The sequence below is a fragment of the Octopus sinensis genome, unplaced genomic scaffold, assembly GCF_006345805.1.
Source record: "Octopus sinensis unplaced genomic scaffold, ASM634580v1 Contig15901, whole genome shotgun sequence".
NCBI classification, from domain to species: Eukaryota; Metazoa; Mollusca; class Cephalopoda; order Octopoda; family Octopodidae; genus Octopus; species Octopus sinensis.
The window spans coordinates 30,001-42,500 of record NW_021833991.1 but is presented as its reverse complement, the minus strand read 5'-3'; the positions used below and the strand labels follow the sequence as shown (position 1 = coordinate 42,500).

Here is a 12,500-nt window from a genome sequence, read left to right as displayed (position 1 = left end):
TTATTATGCTAGACCACTGGTCTTAATTGATAAATATCAATTTCTACCCTTAATTAATTTTATATATATATATATATATATATTACTTCGCTAGGTAGTCGTTATAGGATCGACTAGTCACGACTAGCTAGCGCAGATGCGCGAGTGCGTGCACCGGGACCACTCTTTTTAAGTAGTACCTATATGTATGTACGGCTGTTCGTCGCTGCGAGTACCTTGCACGAGACACCACGGCCGGCGAGTGCCCGTATGTCGCTAGTTGTTCTGACTCCTATTTCTAGCAATACTGTTGCTCACTAGCACCCTCCGCCACTTTAGTGACGTCTATACTGGTACCTTTTCGTTGTAAATTGCGAATAAGCCATCTTAATTTATATATATATAAACTCCAAGAAAGTTAGGGGTTTTAGGTCCAACCCACTAAGGGATAATACTTATCCAATATACTGCTGGCAGAATACCCAATTATAAATACAAAAGTGCTTTTTAATTGCATTGCAATTAACTTACCTAGTGTATTAAATGGATTCTTATTTTATATGCATAGAATAATATGCGGATCTTTACCGAAAAGATCCTAATATGCTACATGTATGTATGTTATTATAATTATCATTTTAATAAATAAATAAATTAACATTTTAATGTCCTTTGCAATATATATATATATTTGAAATAGTCCGTTTCCATGTTTTTGTTTCTCGTTGTGTTCTACGTTTTTTTTTGTGTCCTGTACCCATATATGCATGTATATATACATATAAATGTAGGTATATACATATATATATATAATAAGGCATGAACAGAGCAGTACCAGGCTTCAAGTCATTTATACAGAAGAACGTACAGAAATAATTTAGCAGATTTCACCACATGGTGCAAATCCCATCTCCTTTCATTTCACATCGGATTTTAGACACTGGGTTTGGTCTGAGTACTTATTGTGTGTACTTATTATATGTCTTTTTAACGTTTTCATATAATATATATATATATATATATATATTAAATAGAAATAGTCGAACGTGTAACCCTTCGTTGTGTAAGCAGGTAAATGATAATGTCCGGGTACAGGACAATGTTTATCTCTCGATTGAAGATACGAGAAAATCTGTTGCCGTGTCGTTTTTATGAGGAATATTTAAAGAAGATGAATTTCTGCCATGAGGATTATAATATTCTGCGCTGTTAACATCATTTTATAGGCATGGCTGTGTGGTTTACGAGTTCGATTTGCAACCACGTGGTTTCGGTTTCAACCCCATTGCGTGGGGTGCTACTTAAGAAGAGTGGTCCTGGTACGCGTAGTCGCGCATCCGCGCTCGCTAGTCGTGATTAGTCGATCCTACAACGACTACCTAGCAAAGTAAATAAAACACAAAATAAATAATTTTTTTTACACAAAGTAAATAATTTTTCTAAACAAAGTGAATAAAATACAAAAACACAAAGTAAGGATCGACTAGTCACGACTAGCTAGCGCAGATACGCGAGTGCGCGCACCGGGACCACTCTTCTTAAGTAGTACCATTGCCTGGCACCATGGGCTTGTGTCTTCGTCTGTCGTGCTGAGCTGATCAATGCCAAATACCTTGCAAGTTAATCTGACAGACGGAAATTGTGCGGAAGCCCGTCATGTGTAAATCCCTTTGTGTATGTGTGTGTATTTGAATGTTTGTGTTTATCGCCGCTGGATAACCGCTATTGGTTTGTTTACGTTCCCTGCAACTTAGTGATTCAGCAAAAGAGACCGATAGACTAAATACCAGACATTAACCCATTATATGCCCATAAAAAAATGAAGTCTTAAAATTTCACTGTATTTAGATTAAACGTTATGGTAAGCTTTCACCATCTGAAAGAGAAGGACAGGATGCAACTGTTAGCTTTGGGTGTCGACTCCCTACTGGACATTTCGTAGGGTCAGTCAGATTCTTCCAGATGAGTTCATGTCCAAACAGGTAGGAGCAGGTTTTGCATTGTGAAAATGCAACCAGGGGGTATATATGGTTTAAAAGTAGTACTGGGATCGATTTGGTCGACTGGGCCCTGCATAGTTACAGTTCAAATGGTTTAAACAAGTAAAAGATTGCATTTTAACCCTTTTGTTACCGTATTTATTTTGAGATGCTCTGTGTTTCATTCAGTTAATTTAAAATATAACAAAGAATTTAGTAAAATAACTTAGTTATCATTCAGCTAGTGTTGGGAACATAAATTGTGGTTAACGTTTGGTTGAAGATTCTAATTCAGAACTTATGAAAACAAGACATTTGTACTACAGACCCAAAAGTGGTTTCAGCCAGGTTGGTATCAAAAGGATTAAGAATTATTCTCTATTATATATATTTTAACCCTTTTGTTACCATATTTCTGTTGAGATGCTCTGTGTTTCTTTCAATTACTTAAAATATAACAAAGAATTTAGTAAAATAACTTAGTTATCATTAAGCTAGTGTTGGGAACATAAATTGTGGTTAACGTTTGGTTGAAGATTCTAATTCAGAACTTATGAAAACAAGACATTTGTACTACAGACCCAAAGGTGGTTTCAGCCAGGTTGGTATCAAAAGGATTAAGAATTATTCTCTATTATATATATTTTAACCCTTTTGTTACCATATTTCTGTTGAGATGCTCTGTGTTTCTTTCAATTACTTAAAATATAACAAAGAATTTAGTAAAATAACTTGGTTATCATTAAGCTAGTGTTGGGAACATAAATTGTGGTTAACGTTTGGTTGAAGATTCTAATTCAGAACTTATGAAAACAAGACATTTGTACTACAGACCCAAAGGCGGTTTCAGCCAGGTTGGTATCAAAAGGGTTAAATCTCTGTTAAACAAGAATCGCCTGTCTCAGACTTGAATTCGAACCAGGAATCCTTATTTGAACTAATGGTGAACAACATTCTTATGCACTGGTCCACTTCACTTTTTATGTGCATACTACACTCTTGGAGTGGTTGGCGTTAGGAAGGACATCCAGCAGGAGAAACCATGCCAAATCAGCTTGGAACCTGGTGCAGTTTCTGGTTACCAGTCAAACCGTCAAACCCATACCAGCATGGAAAACTGACATTAATCCTTTTGATACCAACTCTGGCTCTGGAGAACAATTGTCTTGTTTTCAAAAGTTCTGGATTAAACTCTTCCACCAAACCTTAGTCACAATTTATGTTCCCAACACTAGCTTAATGATAACTAAGTTATTTTACTAAATTCTTTGTTATATTTAAAATTAATTGAAAGAAACACAGAACATCTCAACAGAAATACAGTAACGAAAGGATTAAAATATATATAATAGAGAATAATTCTTAATCCTTTTGATACCAACCTGGCTGAAACTGGCTCTGGCTCTGAGTACAAACGTTTTGTTTTCATAAGTTTTGGATTAAAATCTTCCACCAAACCTTAGTCACAATTTATGTTCCTAACACTAGCTTAATGATAACTAAAGTTATTTTACTAAATTCTTTCTTATATTTAAAGTAATTGAAAGAAACACAGAGCATCTCAACAGAAATACAGTAACGAAGGGGTTAAATATACATGATGAAAATTTTGTGAAGTGGTTGGAAGGGCATCCAACTGTAAATACTTTGCCAAAACTGTCTTCGCCTGTGCTTGTGCCACGTAAAAAGCACTCAGTCCAGTCTACTGGGTGTTTGGTGTTAGGAAGGGCATCCAGCTGTAAAAACCCTGCCAAAAACAGACACTGAAGTTTGGTGCAGTCTTCTGCCTGGCCAGCCCCTTGTCAAACCATCCAACCCATGCCAGCATGGGAGATGGACGTTAAACGATGATGATAGTTACATAATTCATTGGCGAGATGAGACAGTTGATATCTTCTACTTTCTTTTACTTGTTTCGGTCATTTGACTGTGGTCATGCTGGAGCAGCGCCTTTAATCAAGCAAATAGACACCAGGACTTATTCTTTGTAAGTCTAGTACTTATTCTCTCGATGTCTTTTGCTGAACTGCTAAGTCACAGGGACGTAAACACACATCAGTTGTCAAGCAATGTTGGGAGGACAGACAGACACACAAGCATATACACACACACATTTCTGGCTTCCCAGATCCCCGGTCGAACTGTCCAACCCATGCTAGCATGGAGAACGGACGTTAAACGATGATGAAGATGATATATTATGACAGATTTCTTTCAGTTTCCGTCTACCAAATCCATTCACAAGGCTTTGGTCGGCCCGAGGCTATTGTAGAAGACACTTGCCCAAGGTGCCATGCAGTGGGACTGAACCTGGAAACATGTGGTTGGTAAGCAAGCTACTTACCACACAGCCTCTCTTAGAATTTATAAAAGTTTTTTGTTACTTGTTTCAGACTGAGGCATCGTCTTGAAGAATTTTTAGTTGAATGAACCAATCCCAGTACTATTTTTATTTTATGACTGGTACTTACTTTGTTGGTCTCTTTTGCCACACTGCTAAGTGACAGGAACATAAACAAACCAACACTGGTTGTCAAGTGGTGGTGGTGGACAAAGACACAAAAAGATTCACACAGTCATTTCTGTTACCTAAGTGAGCAAGTCAATAGCAGAGGTGGATGCTCTGAGAGCGTAGCTGCTGAAATAAGAATAGCCTGGGCAAAGTTCAGAGAGCTCTTACCTCTGCTGGTAACAAAGGGCCTCTTGCTCAGAGTGAAAGGTAGATTGTATGATGCATGTGTGTGAACAGCCATGCTACATGGCAGTGAAACATGCGCTGTGAATGATGAGGCCATGTATAGGCTTGAAAGAAATGCAGTTAGTATGATCCGCTGGATATGTAATGTCAGTGTGCACACATGACAGAGTGTAGGTGCCCTGAGAGAAAAGTTGGACATAAGAAGCATTGGATGTGGCGTGCAAGAAAGATGACTGCACTGGTATGGTCATGGGTTGTGGATGGAAGAGGACAACTGTGTGAAGAAATGTCACACCCTATCAGTGGAGGGAACCTATGGAAGAGGTAGACCTAGGATGAGGGGGGGAAGCACAACCTTTGGATGTTGGGCCTCACAGAGGCAATGACAAGCAACCGAGACCTTTGGAGATATACTGCGCTTGAGAAGACCTGGCAAACCGGGTGAGATTGTAGCTGTGGCTGATGCCAGTGTTGCATAATTGGCCCATTTAAAAATACTTTTTAATCGTTGGGCAATTAACTGCATTTGAGAAAACCTGTTGAGTCAAGTGAAATCTTAGTCATGGCCAATACCAATGCCGCCTGACTGGCTCCCCACGCCAGTGGCATGTAAAAAGCACCATTTCAGCATGGTCAATGCCAGTGCTGCCTGACTGGCTCCCAGGCTGGTAGCACCTAAAAAGCACCCATTTCACTCTCAGAGTGGTTGGCATTAGGAAGGGCATCCAGCTGAAGAAACCTTGCCAGATCAGATTGGTACCTGGTGCAGCCTCCTGGCTTGCCAGTCCTCAGTCAAACCATCTGACCCATGCCAGCATGGAAGGCGGACGTTAAACGATGATGATGAGGATAATGATATATATATATATATGAGATGGCAAAGGAATAAATGATTATCTTGTGAATTTCATTGGCTTACAGATGTTTCTGCTGTAAGATGCAGTGAACTTATAGTTGAGTGCTTGAATAACAGCTTTTAGCTTCATCAGAGCCTTGGACATCAAGTGCAATTTATTTGGGGAGAAAGAATTACATTTGTACATTGACAGGGAACAGCATTATCAATGAGAAAGCCAGTACAGGTGTATAGCCAAAAGGTAATTAGATTTAATAGTAGAAATACGTGTACATAAACACATACACACGCAGTCAGAAGTACCTGCAAATACACAGGCACTCAGAGGCACACACAGCACTCAGATACCATCATCATCATCATCGTTTAACATCCACTTTCCATTCTAGCATGGGTTGGACGGTTCAACTGGGGTCTGGGAAGCCAGGAGGCTGCACTAGGCCCAGTCTGATCTGGCAATGTTTCTACAGCTGGATGCCCTTCCTAACGCCAACCACTCCGTGAGTTTAGTGGGTGCTTTTTACTTGCCACCGGCACAGGTGCCAGGCGAGGCTGGCAATGGCCACGATCGGTTGGTGTTTTTTACATGCCACTGGCACAGAGGCCAGTCGAGGCAGTGCTGGCAAACGGCCACGATCGGTTGGTGCTTTTTACATGCCACCGGCACTGTATCACAACTACAATTTCCATTGATTTTTGATCGGTTTTGATTTCACTTGCCTCAACAGGTCTTCGCATGCAGAGTTTTGTGTCCCAAAAAGGACAATATATATATCATCATCATCATCATCGTCGTTTAACGTCCGTTCTCCATGCTAGCATGGGTTGGACGGTTCGACCGGGGTTCTGGGAAGCCAGAAGGCTGCACCAGGCTCCAGTCTAATTTGGCAATGTTTCTACAGCTGGATGCCCTTCCTAACGCCAACCACTCCGTGAGTGTAGTGGGTGCTTTTTACGTGCCACCTGCACAGGTGCCAGGCGGGGCTGGCAACGGCCACGGTCAGATTGGTGTATTTTATGTGCCACCGGCACGGAAGCCAGTCGAGGCGGTGCTGGCATCGGCCACGAGTCGGATAGTGCTTTTTACGTACCACCAGACCAGGGATCCTGGCTGGTTCAATTCGATTTCGATTTCGCTTATATATATATATATATATATATATATATAAAAGTGCCCATGTGGCGCCACATAAAAATGCTCATGTGGTTCCGCAAAAGCACCTGTGTGGTGCCACATAAAAGCACTGGTGCTGGTGGCACAAGAAAAGCTGTGGTGCTAGAGCCTGTTGTGACTAGGGTATACACGGCTGGTGTAAAATAGCATTACACAAATAAATAGTTGGTTGTGGGTATCTGAAGTAACTTATTGCAGAATGACATATGTTAACTTAGAATGCACTCCGTACTACACGAATATAGATGCAATACTCAGTATTCTGTCTTCATCTACCCTGTTAAACCAGCACACATCAAACTAACACCCGTCAACTCTGGAAGCACTCCGTCGGTTACGACGACGAGGGTTCCGGTTGATCCGAATCAACGGAACAGCCTGCTCGTGAAATTAACGTGTAAGTGGCTGAGCACTCCACAGACACGTGCACCCTTAACGTAGTTCTCTGGGATATTCAGCGTGACACAGAGAGTGACAAGGCCGGCCCTTTGAAATACAGGTACAACAGAAACAGGAAGTAAGAGTGAGAGAAAGTTGTGGTGAAAGAGTACAGCAGGGATCACCACCATCCCCTGCCGGAGCCTCGTGGAGCTTTTTAGGTGTTTTCGCTCAATAAACACTCACAACGCCCAGTCTGGGAATCGAAACCGCGATCCTACGACCGCGAGTCCGCTGCCCTAACCACTGGGCCATTGCGCCTCCACACCCGTCAACTACCCCACTGACAGTTCACTCAGTTGTTATTTAATCACTGTGCCCAGCTTCAGCCACATGCGGGTGTTCATGATTGCCCCATTACATCATCATCATCATCATCATCCTCGTTTAACGTCCGCTTTCCATGCTAGCATGGGTTGGACGATTTGACTGAGGTCTGGCAAACCAGACTCCAATCTGATCTGGCAGGGTCTCTACAGCTGGATGCCCTTCCTAATGCCAACCACTCCACAAGTGTAGTAGGTGCTTTTACGTGCCACTGGCACGAGGGCCAGTTTGGTGGTACTAGCAACGGCCACGCTCAAATGGTGCTTTTTATGTGCCACCTGCACAGGAGCCAGTCCAGTGGCACTAGCAACGACCTTTCTTGACTGGTGTTGGTGCCACGTAAAAAGCAGTGGTTAAGGTGCCAGTGCCATATAAAAAGCACCCAGTACACTCTGCAGAGTGGTTGATGTTAGAAAGGGCATCCAACTGTAAAAGCCATGCCAGAACAGACAATGTGGCCTGGTGTGGCTCCTGGCCTTCCCAGCTCCTGACAAACTGTCCAACCCATGCCAGCATGGAAAACGGACTTTAAACAATGATGATGATGTAAGCTAATAAATTTTTTATAATGATTATTTTTGTGTTAAGTGATGTGTTTCAGAACTAATTACTGTTGTAAGCCAAGGTAGCCTTTTATAATTAAATTACATATGGTGCATTTAAATTGTTTTGCTGTTTGCTTAGAAAAATTGTCTTGCATAGAACTGGTCCACAATGCGAAATAGGTTAGGAACTCTTGCTGCAAATCATGCATTTCAAACCATTTATTACCGAATTCCTATAGAAATACCCTGCTTTTCTTTCAATTATTTTGAGAATAAGGAAGAATTTAGAACAATAATTTTGTCATTATTAAGTTGGGGTAAGGGTGGCAAGCTGGCAGATGTGGTAAGGGTGATGGGCTTAGCACGATGGGCACAATGCTTTGCGGTATTTCGTTCGTCTTCATGTTCTGAGTTCAAATTCTGCCGAGGTTGACTTTGCCTCTCATCCTTTCAGGATCGATTAAATAAGTACCAGTTACGTGCTGGGGTTGATGTAATTGACTTGAACCTTTCCCCCAAATCTGAGGCCGTGTGCTTCCAGTGGAAAGGATTACTAAGCTGGGCTAAGGTGGAATACTTCGAACAACAATGGTGGGAATTGCTAAATTTAGATTTCCGCCTCTTTCAGCATACTTGTTACTTAGTGATGCTGAAAGATGAAGGCGGCAGAAACGTTAGCACACCGGGCGAAATGCTTAGCAGTATTTCGTCTGCTGTTACGTTCTGAGTTCAAATTCCGCCGAGGTCAACTTAGCCTTTCATCCTTTCGGGGTCGATAAATTAAGTACCAGTTACGCACTGGGGTCGATGTAATCGACTTAATACCTTTGTTTGTCCTCTCTATGTTTAGCCCCTTGTGGGTAATAAAGAAATAGGTATTTCGTCTGCTGTTATGTTCTGAGTTCAAATTCCGCCAAGGTCAACTTTGCCTTTCATCCTTTCGGGGTCGATAAATTATGTAACAGTTACGCACTGGGGTCGATGTAATCGACTTAATCCCTTTGTCTGTCCTTGTTTGTCCCCTCTATGTTTAGCCCCTCCATGGGCAATAAAGAAATAAGAATGATGCTGAAAGAGGCAGGAATCTAAATTTAGCAATTCCACCATTGTTGTTCAACGCTGTCTCTCTCGGCTACTGATATATTTCCTGTGATTTTTAACACTACATGTCCATACAAGATGCTTTCTCTCGTTCAGTGGTTCTCAACTGGGGTCTGTATGGCTCCAGAGGGTCCATATAAGATTTTGTGGGGTCCACACAACAAAATAGTAAATTGGGGATCCACAATAGTATCTTAAGGGCCCCAGAAAAAGGTTTTGCTTCAGATGTATCTATTGGTATGTATTGCAAGAAACAGCTGGGTTTCTTTCTTTAACCCTTTAGTGTTCAGATTATTCAATCAAACATAATGCCTATTGATTCCCATTGATTTGAATTAATCATGCATTTTCTCATATCTTCAAGATCTTGATGGTGTAATTACTTAATGTAGAATAACATTGTAGGGTAGGTGTGAGAGCCTGGATCTGGTCAGTTTGAACATAAAACACATTAAATATTTTAGCCGGTTATGGCCGGTTTAAATACTAAAGGGTTAACATTTTACATTGTTCAACCTACACAAGTTAATGGGGGAAAACAAAATAGGAATTTTTAAATATCAAATGGTTATGGGGTCCACCAGAAACTAAAGGGGCCCATAAATAAAAAATGGTTGAAAACCCCCTCTTCTAGATGATTACTGTGTCGTGACTTTCCAAAGTATATTCACTTTAACCCTTTCGTTACTGGATTTCTGTTGAGATGCTCTGTGTTTCTTTCAATTAATTTTAAATATAACAAAGAATTTAGTAAAATAACTTTGTTATCAATAAGCTAGTGTTAGGAACATAAATTGTGACTAAGGTTTGGTGGAAGATTCTAATTCAAAACTTATGAAAACAAGACATTTGTACTCAGAGCCAAAAGTGGTTTCAGCCAGGTTGGTATCAAAAGGGTTAAGAATTGTTTCTCTATTATATTATATTATATTTTAACCCTTTTGTTACCATATTTCTGTTGAGATGCTCTGTGTTTCTTTCAATTAATTTTATATATAACAAAGAATTTAGTAAAATAACTTAGTTATCATTAAGCTAGTGTTAGGAACATAAATTGTGACTAAAGTTTGGTGGAAGATTTTAATGCAAAACTTTTGAAAATAAGACATTTGTACTCAGAGCCAAAGGTGGTTTCAGCCAGGTTGGTAACGAAATGGTTAAATAAAATATAAAAAATACTGTTTTAAACCAATGTTGCTTCTGTCACAACCAATGCTTTTAAAAGCATTTAGTAACTTTTTTTAGAAAGCAGGGTGAGAATTATTTCAAACACTGGATATCTTACTATCCACAGAGACAAAACTATTTTGCAACAAATCCATTTGAATGTTGATATTTTCAGAACCTGTTTTAGACAGACGAGAACAGCAAACTGACTGGCACAATTTCTCTTTGAAATTTCTGCTTTTCATTCTCTCTCTTACGTTAAAATCTCATCAATTAGCAGAGCTAAATTTAAATTAATATTTGTATTTAGACGTCTTTATGTCAGACGATGGTGGATTTCCGGTATAATCTCTACTTAAACGATTATCTGCGGGTTTCTTTGTTGTTTTTTCCCTTATAGTCTTTTCCTTAGCAACAGATTTTCTGCTCTTCATGTACTGGAATTGTTACAGAAGCAAATATCTTCAATGAATGAAGAATTTCATATATAGTGACTTTAACATGGTTGAAGGCTTCTATTTTTGTCTATAATGACAAAAACTAAAAACCACCACCACCATCATCATCATCATCGTCAAAATCATTATTGTATATTTTTACAACTGCTTTATACTACACTCACGGAGTGGTTGGTGTTAGGAAGGGCATCCAGCTGTAGAACCACTGCCAGATCAGACTGGGCCTGGTGCAGCCCCTGGCTTCCCAGACCCCGGTTGAACCATCCAACCTGTGCTAGCACGGAAAACGGACGTTAAACGATGATGATGATGATGTTTATGGATTGGACAAGACTTGTCGACAACACTGGCTGTCAACTGTTGAGAAACTAACACAAGCACGTGCACACACACACACACACACACACATACATGTATGTATGCATGCATGGCTTTTATACAACAAAAACAATAACAACATGTAACAAAAACATCTTTAAAGGATTATTCCGGAGCATATTCACCATCCACTTCAATTACTGTTTCCCATTTGCTTGGCAGACGGTCAGACCGCCGTTTAACCCTTTAGTGTTTAAACCGGCCATATCCGGCCCAAATATTCTATATGTTTTATATTCAAACTGGTGATATCTAGCCTCTCACACCTAACCTACACTGACATTCTAAAAATAAGCAATCACATCACTGAACCTCAAAAGCTATAAGATAATGCAGGATTAATTAAAAAGAATTTGAGTAAAAAAATATTACATTTAACAGAGTAATCCGAACACTAAAGGGTTAAAGATGTTTTTGTTAAATATTGTTATTGTTTTTGTTGAATAAAATTGATTGAAAAAAAGCTGCAATAATTATGCACCAACCCAATAAGTGGTAAATGGTGAAGAAGTTTGCTTTGCAATCCTAGCATCTTAGGGTTAAAATATATATAATGGAGAAACAATTCTTAACCCTTTTGATACCAACCTGGCTGAAACCATCTTTGGCTCTGAGTACAAATGTCTTGGTTTCATAAGTTTTGAATTAAAATCTTCCACCAAACCTTAGTCACAATTTATGTTCCTAACACTAGCTTAATGGTAACTAAGTTAATTTACTAAATTCTTTGTTATATTTAAAGTAATTGAAAGAAACACAGAACATCTCAATAGAAATATGGTAACAAAAAGGTTAAAATATATATAATAGAGAAACAATTCTTAATCCTTTTGATACCAACCTGACTGAAACCAGCTCTGGCTCTCTAGTACAAACGTCTGGTTTTCAAAAGTTTTGAATTAAAATCTTCCACCAAACCTTAGTCACAATTTATGTTCCTAACACTAGCTTAATGGTAACTAAGTTATTTTACTAAATTCTTTATTATATTTAAACTTAATTGAAAGAAACACAGAGCATCTCAACAGAAATATGGTTAAAAAATGGGTGTATATAAATTAGCAAGGGAACTATCAAAATACCTGTCCTTAATAAGCTGATTTTGGGATTACAAATTGACTTGAAATTTTGATGGAAGGTTTTAATTTAGATCACTTTAACCCTTTTGTTACCATATATCTGTTGAAATACACTGCCCTTGTTTCAATTCATCTTCAAAGAATAATAAAGAATTTACTAAAATAACTTCGTCATCATTAAGCTGGTTTTGGGGACGTAATCTAACATGGAATTTTGATGGAAGATTTAACTTAGTTTATTTTAAAACAGAATGTGTCATAGAATCACGAGCAGTTTCAGACAGGCTGGTATTAAAAGGATGTTCATGAGATACTCAGCCA

At 39.3% G+C, this 12,500-nt stretch overlaps 1 protein-coding gene across 2 annotated transcripts in view; it reads left to right on the top strand.

Moving 5' to 3' along the window:
• Positions 1–12,500, top strand: part of LOC115230611 (probable bifunctional dTTP/UTP pyrophosphatase/methyltransferase protein) — a 37,317-nt gene that overhangs the window by 1,121 nt on the left and 23,696 nt on the right. The window lies entirely within an intron of this gene.